The sequence below is a fragment of the Macaca mulatta genome, chromosome 11, assembly GCF_049350105.2.
Source record: "Macaca mulatta isolate MMU2019108-1 chromosome 11, T2T-MMU8v2.0, whole genome shotgun sequence".
Lineage (NCBI taxonomy): Eukaryota > Metazoa > Chordata > Mammalia > Primates > Cercopithecidae > Macaca > Macaca mulatta.
Genome location: NC_133416.1, coordinates 54,460,854 through 54,473,018, shown reverse-complemented (window position 1 = coordinate 54,473,018; position 12,165 = coordinate 54,460,854). Strand labels below are relative to the sequence as shown.

Sequence of the window (12,165 nt, the reverse complement as noted above, 5' to 3'; positions counted from 1 at the left end):
GCCTACCACAAAACACACTCTGATTTTTTTTAGTAGAATATAAAGATTTAATTGAATTTTACAGAAATATTTGTAAAAACAACATACCCTTTAATCACTAGCAGAAGAGCAAGAGAAAGAGCTGACTACAGATTCAGAACAGAATGGCATCTTCAAAACACACAGAATGATTTGAGATCAATTAACTGTGTTTCAGTTTCTTTTTCTTTTCTTTTCTTTTCTTTTCTTTTCTTTTTTTTTTTTTTTGAGACAGAGTTTCACTGTTGTTGTCCAGGCTGCAGTGCAATGGCCCAATCTCGGCTCACCGCAACCTCCGCCCCCACGTTCAAGCAACTCTCCTGCTTCAGCCTCTCAAGTAGCTAGGATTACAGGCATGCACCACCACGCCTGGCTAATTTTGTATTTTTAGTAGTGACAGGGTTTCTCCATGTTGGTCAGGCTGGTCTCAAACTCTCGACCTCAGGTGATCCACCCACCTCGGGCTCCCAAAATGCTGGGATTACAGGTGTAAGCCACTGCGCCCAGCCTGCATTTCAGTTTCTTAATGACCAATTTATCCAACTTTAAATTTTTACTAAATAATATTCAACAACTTGTTTCATTTAATAATTCAAATATCATTTTCCTATTTTTCAATCCTTAGTATTATTTTGCAAATTTCTTAAATGGTTTATCAGCCTTAATTTTAAACTTCTAGCAATTAAAACTTTAAATTAAATTGTATTAAGTCAAATTGGATTAAAATAGTAAAGGCTTAAGATAAAAGGATGAAATTTCAACTGGTATTTTCAAGTAAGCAACAGCAAATGAGATTGTTTTTAAATTAGAGTTTAAAATTTGAACTCAAAAGCACCTGAAAAAATTAGTTATATCCCCAAACTATTCTGTAAGAAATTATGGACATTTAAAATTCCTCACAAGAACAAATTTGGGATAAAACAAGCCAAGGAAGCAAAAAGGAAGTGAGGGTGCCCAGAAGATTGTATTATAATGATTTTCGTGACCCATGCCTCAAGTTTGATATTCACCAAGTGTAAATCCAAAACTGTCATAAAAGGGTTTTGTTTTAATGGCTTAAAAAAACCTGAAAAGACTGGTAAAGTGATAAACTGGAAGCTACAGTATCAACCACACCACAAGTAAATATGAATTATTAAATTGTTAGAAAAGTTAGGTTGATAAAGGAAATTCCTAGAATATAATGCCCCAATTTGAGAAACTGGCAGAATAATAACAGATATGCTAAAATGTTGGCAAAACCAGAAAGAGATGAAAGAAATCAGTATAAACTGAAAATTTATTGTAGGAAACAAACACTGATTTTTTGGTTATGGTGTGATACGTTACTTTGTTTTCATATGAATAGACTCTCCCTTAGCTGAGAAAGCCAGACAGACTCCATTTGGCACCTTCATTTGCAAGACGTCAAGGGCTCCTTACCCACCCCCTTCCTCAAGGACTTAACTTGTGTAAGCTGACTCCCAGGATATCAAAGAGTGCAATTAACTGATAAGGTACTGTGGCAAGCTATGTCCGCAGTTCCCAGGAATTCGCCCTGGTGATAGTACCCTAAAGCCCCCGCGTTTGTGTCCGTCAGATAGCACCCAGAGCCCCCGCACCTGTCACTTCGTGATGAATTTAAAGTCCCTGCACCTGGAACTGTTTGCTTTCCTGTAACCATTTGTCTTTTTAACTTTTTTCGCCTGTTTTACTTCTGTAAGATTGCTTACAGTTAGGCTCCCCCTCCCCTCTCTAAACCAAAGTAAAAAAGAAAATCTAGCCCCTTCTTGGGGCTGAGAGAATTTTGAGCGCCAGCCATTCTCTCGATCACCAGCTAATAAAGGACTCCTGAGTTAGTCTCGAAGTGTGGCGTTTCTCTGTAACTCGCTTGATTACAACAATGGGATGATTTTTTAATTTTGAATACATTTTGAAAACACTTAAAGACTTCTTTAAATGTTGCTACAAAGACAAAATAAAACCTTGTCAATGAAAACCGTAGAAATTCTCCAAAACTACTAAAACTGTTCCATTGGAGACAAGTCACTAAACGTTTATAAATAAGATAAGCAAAGTATTTTTTTTTTTAATAACACGTTAAATTTGATGAATTGATGACAAATTGTTTTTTGGTAAACTGGTCTTTCAGTTGCTTGTGCTTGGGTAAGCTGCCCTACTTTTCCTGGTGAGTGGGGTTTATAGTGAAGATGCCAGGCTACCCAGTGGCACTGGAACAGGAGGCAAAACCAATTGTTTCTCTCTTTGCACTGCCTGGGCCCTGTTGCTGGTGAATTCAAGTTGCCTGGAGACTGTCTCACTGGGGATCTGGTGTTTTCCTACAATAAAACTTCTCACTCCAGGGTCCTCTCCCATCCTAGGCATCCTTCTAGCATATCTCTAACAGTCTGTGCATTTGTGATTTATGTGTTTGTCAACCAAACCTTAAGGTTCTTGGGCAGCAGCTATGCCTTATCTTTCTCTTTCCAGACCTGGTGCCTGACACATTATATGTGAGTAAAAGGTGACTGTTTAATAAATGGAGGAAAGTGGGAAGGACTTCTTAAAAACTGTGTTATTTTTCCAGGAGTCGTTTTCTGACCCCTTCCTTGTGGGTCCAGTGCCTCTGTGCTTCCCTCTATGATGAGTGAGACAGGTCTTAATCCATTTAGAGGTTTATTTTGCCAAGGATGAGGACGTGCTCAAGAAATAGAGACACAAGCCACAGTAAAATCTGTCCACTTTTTCCAAAGTGAGTTTTGAGTGCTTTAATATTTAAAGGAGCAGGAGGGAAGGGAGGAAAGAAAAAAAGGGAAGGTAGATAAATGAGACAAGTGATACATTCTTTTGCACATGAAAAGAAGAGGGCAGAAGAACAGTCAATAATGTATTCATCTGGTGCTCAGTGCATCTGCCTTTTACATAAGATAAATAAATGTAAAGGAGAGGCAGAAGTCAAACATGCATTCCTCCAGGCGTGGGCAGGGGGATGATTTCTAGTCTTCTCTTGTCCTGCGCCCAAGAAGATAAGCTGTTAATACACATTCACAGGGTGCTGGGGGCCACCTTGGGAGACACCTGTTTAGGAACAAAAGGAAAGGCTGTTCTGTGTGTGTGTGTGTGTGTGTGTGTGTGTGAGATTCATTTTCCAAGCTTAACTTTTCCTTTCCGCATAGTGAGTTTGGGGTCCTGAGATTTTATTTTTCTTTCACAATGACAAAGATCATACCTGTTTCCTCGTTCCCCTCCACCTCACTCAAGCAGGGCAGCGCTGCTTTATGGCTCCAGACCAGCCGCAGCCGTAGCCGGGCCTCAACACTTGGTGGTTGAACTAATTGTTTAGTATCTCAAATGAGCCCCTGAAGATCAGACTCAATTCTGATACCTGGTCTTTCTAATGCGACATTTCAAACTCCTTTTTTATGTAAAGATCTTCAAAGGTGACTTATTTCTATTCATCTTAGCTTATTATTCATTATCTTTTGGCTGATGGGCAGCCACTGTATTCAACAACTTCTTTGGAACCTACGTGGTGTCACTGTCCTAAGCAACAGGACAAACTCTACTTTGTCAAAAAAGCAGACAAACTCTATTCATGGGCATTGTATTTCAGCAATTTCTTTCATTTCTATTTTCTTTCTAAAAATAACATTATTGGCCATAACTGTTCCTATATTTTTCACTCCTACTGTATTTGTAACATAAATGGGATTTCCTGACTGTCCTTCATTGCCAAAATAAACACATTTTTAAAAATGTTAGTTTACCTTATCCATGAATATTTAGGCATAATTTATCATTGCTTCACCTCTTTTCTCATTTCTATTTTCACAGAAACAAATTGTGTATTAACATTTTACATTCTGTTCTCTCTCTTCCCTTTTGCATTTTTCATTTAATATTTGAAAACCCTATATTGGTTCTTGCAGTGATGAAGGGTGCATGATTTTGCCATAATAGAATCTGAAAAAGCTGCTGATGTACAACCTGAGTCCCATTTAGGTAAATCAGTGTGATGACTTCAGGTTTCTATAAGTATTTCCTGGACATTTTCCCAAAGGCCTTTTCTAGAAATCCTTCCTTCCTGTTCCTGTACAGGATTGTGCATAGTTCTGTTACAGCACTTCACACACAGCTGTTTCTCTCTCCTTGCTTTCCTTCTTCACTAGACTTCAAGGATCTTACCACATTTGCATTCTCAGTGCTTAGTGCACTGTAGATGTAACATCAATGTCACTGAGGTCAAGGAATGATTACAAGGGGTCATTTTCATCTCTCTGTTAGTAATAATACCAACAGCTAATGTTTAGTGTCTATGTTCTTTGGACCAGGCATTAAGCTAATCTCACTACATGCACTATTTCATAATCCTCTCTTCATCTCTGTCTGTAGTGCAAATAACTTTATTATCTTTCCTTTTACCAAAAAGAAAATGATTGGAGATTTAGAGAGGGGTAAGTTAGCTTTCCCAAGGTTAGAAGCAATCATGACAGAGTGGAATGGGAACCCACATCTGACTAACATGCGAGTCCATATTTTGACATTACTCTACATCGTTAAGGCATTTCAGTTCACCATAACTTAAAACAGTTTAAAAAGACTTCCTCAGGCCGGGCGCAGTGGCTCACACCTGTAATCCCAGCACTTTGGGAGGCTTAGGCAGGTGGATCACCTGAGGTCGGGAGTTCAAGACCAGCCTGGCCAATATGGCGAAACCCCATCTCTACTAAAAATACAAAAATTAGACAGGGGCGGTGGCGTGCACCTGTAATCCCTGCTACTCCGGAGGCTGAGGCACAAGAATCGCTTGAATCTCGGAGGCAGAAGTCGCAGTGCACCCAGATCGTGCCATTACACTCCAGCCTGGGCGACAGAGCAAGACTCTGTCTCAAAAAAAAAAAAGACTTCCTCTACCAGTATTCTTTTTATATAGGATATGATGGCTACATCCCATAAGCATAATATTTCACAAGCGAGTTCAAAACAAAGCCAGTCTAAGTAGGGGAGCATGTATAGGAAACCAGAAACAAAGGAAAATGGACAGGAAAATAAAGGGATGATCTATTTGGTGCTGGATGGGGAATGAAAGTGAAATTTTTACCTTATCATTGTAATGTTTCTAGGTATCCACCCCTAAATGCCAGCCCTAGTGATTAAGTCCTGAAGACAAATAAAAGCTCCCATCATTTTTCTAGGCAAATACTGTCCAAAGAGTAAAGTAAATTAAAGACAGAAAGAAGGAAAGAAGGCATAGAAGCCAAGCAGCCATTTAAACCAGAGCATCTCCACTGTAGCACTATTGACATTGTAGGTTGTGTTATGGTTTGAATTGTGCTCCTCCAAAATTCATTTAGGAGTTGAAGTCCTAAATCTCAGAACCTCAGCATGTGACCTGATTTGGAGATAAGGTCTTTATAGAGGTAATTGGGTTAAAATGAGATCACCAGGGTGGACTCTACTCAAATATGACTGGTGTCCTCATAAAAAGGGGAAATTTGGACAGAGAAATACACATAGAGGGAAGATGATGTGAAGAGACACAGCGAGAAAACAGCCACCTACAAGCCAAGAAGAAAGGTCTAGAGCAAAGCCTTCCCTAGAACAGAGCCTGCAGAAGGAATCTTGTTTTTGGACTGCTAGCCTTCAGAACTCTGAGACAATAAATTTGTGTTACTTAAACCACCCATTCTGTGGTGCTTTGTTATGGCAGCCTTAACAAACTATTATAGTCTGGTTAACTATTGGTGGTGGAGGCTGTCCTGTGCACTGTCAGATAGCAATACCCCTGGCCCCTGCCCACTAGATGTGGCAGCATCCTCCTGTGCCCAGTTTTGACAACTCAAAATATCTCCACACATCTGCAAATGTCCCTCTGGGGCAACCAGACTAGACTGTCTGGCCTGGACACAGCTGTTAATCTCAGCCATTAGATCCATTGCCAATTTTACAGCACTCTCCAGGGCCTGATGTCCCAAGCAGAGCAATATACATAATTGAAACATTTTACTCCATCTGAACAGGGACCTCCTACACATCATGGATATAATGGAAACAAATTCTAATCAACTGAAGATCTACATAAGATACTGAAGAGGATCATAATATGCCACCTGAAAATATACTACTTTGGCTTAAGAATTATTTTGAGCTGAAGACATCTGAGAGTCAACAAATGTAGAAAGATAGCTTTTTGGAGCTTCCTTATCTAACTGCAAGCAGAAACTCCTGAGAAATAAGGGCTGCAATAAATGCCCTTTCCCAGGGAAATTTTATAGCCATGAAGGAGAAAAAAAGTTGGCACTGCGATGAACCTGCACAAACAAACTTATTAAGACAGCCTTTTTCTCCCACTAGTGTCCCCCATCTATTTACCTTCCCACAGTTTACCACCGTGGAAGCCCAAAACCCTTTTCCTTGTCTTGTGACATTGCCACAATTTATCATTCTTTGTTAAAAATGGTATATAAGCTTTCAGGCTATCTGCTTCTTTGGGTCTTCGCTTCTTTTCTGGGAAGATATCACATAAAAATTAACATTAAATAGGCTGGGCGTGGTGGCTCATGCCTGTAATCCCAGCACTTTGGGAGGCTGAGGCAGGTGGTCGGGAGATTGAGACCATCCTGGCTAAGACAGTAAAAAGTTGTCTCTACTAAAAATACAAAAAAATTAGCCAGGCATGGTGGGGGGCTCCTATAGTCCCAGCTACTCGGGAGGCTGAGGTAGGAGAATGGTGTGAACCTGGGAGACGGAGCTTGCAGTGAGCTGAGATCATGCCACTGCACTCCAGCCTGGGGGACAGAGTGAGGCTCCAGCTCAAAAAAAAAAAAAAAAAAGAAAAAGAAAAAGAAAAAGAAAATAATTAACATAAAATAAAGATTATATGCCTTTCTCCTGTTAATTTGTCTTTTGTCAGTCTAATTTGCAGGGCCCCAGGCAATGAAATTAAGAGGCTAGAGACAAAAAATTTTTTCGTCTCCTATGATGGGAAATCCCTCAGTCATACCCTAGTGGGACTTTATTTTTCTTAAATCTAAACAGTGGCTTACTCTGAAGACAAAAACAATTTGCAAATGTCACCCTTTTGCAAAAGTGCTAGTCTTACCCTTCTACAGGAGCAATTACAGAAGGGAAATAATGTTTCTGTGCTATATGAAAACACAAGCAGTTCACTGCTTCCATGTAAAAGCTGTAGAAGAAGGATCTAAGGACATATTCAGTTGAGAGGCAATATTTTAATAAACTATCACAAATACTTGATTATGTTACCATGCAGATAGGTAGTTGTAGTGAGTGGAAACAAACAACCACAGCCATATTAGTGATATAGCTAAATCCTTTCCACATCCTTTAATTCCAGAGGGATTCTAAAAGGTCACATTTTCAGAGCTTCCATAATTTTATTTTTCTCACAGCATGAACTCTTCCTAATGGCAATGCTGCAAGCCGCACTCAGGTGATGAATTTTTCCCAATAGGTCAATGCATCATTTTAAACAACAGGAAACTCTTTATTTTTTGCTAATAGTTTCAGCATGTTTACAAAGTCTATATTATAAATAATTATAAATATGTAAGAAATCCTTTAATAGATCCACCTAATAATTCCATTCTCTCCAAGATTTACCTGGCAGTACTAGCCCATAATCAATCAGACTTTAGTTGTTATTTTTCTCATATTTTAAGTGCTTTTCTTCCTCCTGTCTTCATGTACACATTTGTATATATAGGAAAACAGCTGTTGCATGGCAAGAGTGAGGCTGTCTTGAAGCAAAAGAACCATGGTAACTGATGTTTGACCCCCATAGGCCAGGGTGTTCTGCAGCAAGGTCTTTAAACAATGCCTGTAGTATAGATTACCCTTTACAAAGAAGTGGTCACAAGTCTTGGCAAGAAAATCTGAAGGCGTGACAAGCAGCAGCACATGCTGTACCCTAAAAGCTTGCTATGTAAAGAATACTTTCTGGAGGGTGGGTGCAGGGATCCACCATTTCATGACTGCCCAAGTCATCACTTCTATAATCCCTATTGAATGTTTTTCTGAGAACTCGATTTGTCGGCCTCTTCAGTCTCAGTGTTTTTGCTTTGTCATGAGTTAGAACTGAAAGTAACTGAAAACACGGAGCCTTCCAATCCCCTCCAACTGTTTGAGTTGGCATCTCCTGGGCGTGGCCTTTGTGTCTTCCAGATGACCATCCCCTTGTTTTCTAAGAGCAAATTGAGTTTCGCAAGAATATAGGGTGACTTAAAGGAAGATATGTCTCTTTGGGCCCACCAGGATTGGACTTTGCCTCCCGAAGGAAAAGTTTATAGCTCTATCATTCTGAAAGAATTGTTTCCCAAAGCTTCGTCACTTACAGTAGAGGAATTATTAAACACCAAGATAATCTGATTTTATATTACTCAGGTAGGAATTGCTTTACTTCACACAGTGTGAAACAAAATATGCCTGAGTTTTTATATAGGGGCTCTACAGACAGGACACTCACTCAAGGGGATCTTGAAATGCGATAGGCATTTTTCAGGCAGTGGAAGGGAAGAAGAGTTTTACAGAGAATCCAGACAACCAAACCACAGACAAGAAGGAAAGCCACAATGATGGGAGGGTCAGGTCACAGGACTCGATGGGTGAATGAGCAGCTGCAGGTCTCAGTCCTTCTCTGACCCCCTACATCTCATTAGTCCCATGCAGCATTTTCAATGTGAACCAGCTCTCCCTATCTAATCCTCACTCCTGTGGAAACGTTGGCTCTTCACTGTTTATCCAGCACTCTGTCTGGGGGGTTGCAAGGCAGGTGTTCCTTTTTTCCCTATTTTTACAACAAAACCAAGGAGGACTCAAGAAGTTAAGACACAACACAGGGTTTCTAAGGGAAATTCGTATACCCATGTTTACAGCAGCATTATTCCTAACAGCCAAAGGAGGAAGCAACCCACATGCCTATCAACAGATAAATGGATCAACAAAATGGGATACACAATGGAATACTGTTCAGCGTTAAAAAGCAAGCACATTCAGACATGTGCCACAACATGGATCAACCTTGAAGACATTATGCTAAGGGAAATAGTCACAAAAAGACAAATGCTGTATAATTTCACTTACATGAGGAATCTGGAGTAGTCAAGTTCATAAAACAGGAAGCAGAATGGTGGCTGCCAGGGGCTGGAGGATGAGGAAATTGAGGAGTTATTGTTTAATGAGTTTGGAGTATTCGTTTTGGAAGATGAAAACGTTCTGGCGGCCGGGCGGGGTGGCTCACGCCTGTAATCCATGCACTTTGGGAGGCTGAGGCAGGTGGATCACGAGGTCAGGAGATCAAGACCATCCTGGCTAACAAGGTGAAACCCAGTCTCTACTAAAAATACAAAAAATTAGCCAGACTTGGTGGCAGGCGCCTGTAGTCCCAGCTACTTGGGAGGCTGAGGCAGGAGAATGGTGTGAACCCAGGAGGCAGAGCTTGCAGTGAGCTGAGATTGCACCACTGCACTCCAGCCTGGGCAACAGAGCAAGACTCCATCTCAAAAAAAAAAAAAAAAAAAAAGAAAAGGTTCTGGAGATTGACTCACAAGACTACTGAACTGTACAGTAAAAAATGGTTAAGGTGGTAAGTTTTATGTTATTTGTATTTTACCATAATTAACAACTTTAACTTTTTTAAAAAGTTAAAACATTAGTGCAAACACATACAGTTAAAACTCTTTGAATTCCACTTTTAACTAATTGGTAAAGCTCCCTTGTAGTATAAAGAAGTGAAAACGAAAACAATAACAACAACAACAAAAGGAGGAGGATGGTGACTCTCTCTTCTCCCTTCCTCTTCAAAATAGTGAAAATGAAGGTCAGTATCTGGAGACCCTCAGAATAAAACTCCTTTCTAAGAGATGGTATTATAAGATACTCTTTTTCTTCTGTTTGTGTTATTCTGTATTTTCTTAAGTTTTTATAATGATATGGATTACCTTTTTAATTGGAGGAAAAAAGTGCTGAGGCCCTACTAAAACAAAGCTGGTCCATCAACACTGAGATGCTTGGGTTAATCATAACATAAGAATGTTTTGCAAGGGTAGAGTAGCCCTGTTATTTCCTATATGCCACTAGCCAACCCCAGGAAGGCTCTGGCCCCATCACATGGCTGCTCTAGTTCTAGGAAGAAAAAGACACCCAAAGTTCCAAATTGGTCATCAAGTTAGAACTAGAAATCAGGCCTTGTAATCCCCACTCCAGTGCCCTTTGACCTAGTTGACTATTTCTCTGAAAGCTGGGGTGTTTGTTGTGCAACTAAAGTCATATTTATATGCAGCTCAGCTTCATTTACACCAGTTTCTCCGCCTTGACACTATGAACATTTTTGGGTTGGATAGTTCTTTGTTGAAAGGGGCTGTCCCATGCATTGAAGGATATTTAGCGTGATCTTTCGCCATTATTTACCAGTAGCACTCTCCCAACCCTCCAACCAAAATTGTCTCTAGACATTGTTAAATGTCCCCTGGGGGCACAGTTATCTCAGCTGAGAACCACTGATTTACTGCTGGTGAAAATTCATATAATCAGCAAATTTTCTCTTGGACTTTTGCTTCACCAGTTTACAGGACTGAATTTAGAGTCTGAGAAGTTTGTGTGAAAAACAAATCCTGATAAAAATTTCTGGCTTGTTCCCTGGCTCTCCCTGGAGCTCAGCCTTGCTCATACTGTGCTGCTGCTAAAAGTAATCTGGGTGGTCAGAGAGAGATGCTGCTGTGATCGTTTTGGCTGTTTTGTTGATACTGATCTCAGTCTCATCCTTAGCCAAACTTTCTAGTGACTCACCAGCTTTCCTGCTGCCTGTGCCCTTGCCGCGATCCCTTTCAGCCATGACACAGTCCTTACCCATTTCACTCTTCCCAGCTGACAGCCATGTCCTCCCCTTCGATGGCCCTGACATCAGTAGTGGAGAGGGGCCACCCTGGTGTTTCTGTGAAGAGTGAAGCTGCACTGAACTTGCATCAGAAAACCTGGCCTTGACTCAGCCCTCTCAGTTTCCTCATCTTGTTTTCAACATGTCCTACTTTGTAAGATTGTTGTGAGAACAAAATGAGATGACGTATTCTGAGTGCTTAGTACCATATCTGATCAAGACACCCTTGTTTTCATTAGTGTCACTGTGATTTTGAACAAGCCACTTAACTTTTCAGGGTCTCAATGTCATCATCTGAGAAAATAAGGGATTGAGTTGGGCTAATTTGTAGGGTTTCTTCAATGTCAGATTTCAAAGATTATTCATTTTTTCCAGCTGTAAATGGAATAATTAATAATGCCTTACAAGGTTGGGGTGCAAACAAAATATTATGAGAAATACTTTGCAAACTCTATATCATGTCAACATCAGGTGGGTTTGGCCATTTGGATGGAAGGACCATGGGCAAGTGACACAGACATGGGGCCATGGAGGTTGCTGGCCAGAATGATCACAGAGCACAAGCGCTGCTCAGTCTACTTGTGAACATGAGTCCTGGGCCAGCCAGTCAGACCCCATCTACATAAGGTGGCAGCCTCCCAAAATCCTTTATAGTAGTGGGTAGTCACAATTAACTACCAAAATGGGAAGGAACTGAGGAACCATGCCATTCCTCCACAAAGAAGCCAGTTTTCTTATTCTCAGAGGGTTCTGGGGACCAAAGTGGAGGGGATAATACTTCTTTTTTTCTTTTATTTTTATAATTTTGACTTTTATTTTAGATTCAGGGGGTACATGTGTAGGTTTGGTACCTGGAAATATTGACTGATGCTGAGGTTTGGGGTTTGATTGATCCTGTCACCCAGGTGCTGAGCATAGTATGCAATAGTTTATCAACCCTTGTCCCTCTCCCTTCCTCCCCACTCTAATAGTCCCCAGTGTCTATCGTTGCCATCGTTATGTCCATGATTACTCAATGTTTAGCTCTCACTTATAAGTGAGAACATGTGGCTTTTAGTTTTCAGTTCCTGAGTAAATTTGCTTAGGGTAATGACCTCCGGCTGCATCCATGTTGCTACAAAGGATATGATTTAATTCTTTTTATGGCTGCATAGTATTCTATGATGTATATGTACCACATTTTCTTTATTCAATACACCATTGCTGGGCACCTAGGTTCATTCCATGTCTGCTATTGTGAATAATACTGTGATGAACATACATGTGCATGTATC

The 12,165-nt window shown here is 40.4% G+C and overlaps 1 long non-coding RNA gene across 1 annotated transcript; it reads right to left on the bottom strand.

The window, feature by feature from the left end:
* Positions 1-2,633: 2,633 nt before the first annotated feature.
* On the bottom strand, positions 2,634-11,030 carry LOC144333235 (uncharacterized). The gene is made up of 3 exons (XR_013401746.1): positions 10,864-11,030; positions 9,100-9,159; positions 2,634-3,075 (listed from the first exon to the last, which is right to left on the bottom strand). It is a non-coding gene; the product is annotated as an uncharacterized LOC144333235 (long non-coding RNA).
* Between the last annotated feature and the right edge of the window lie 1,135 nt (positions 11,031-12,165).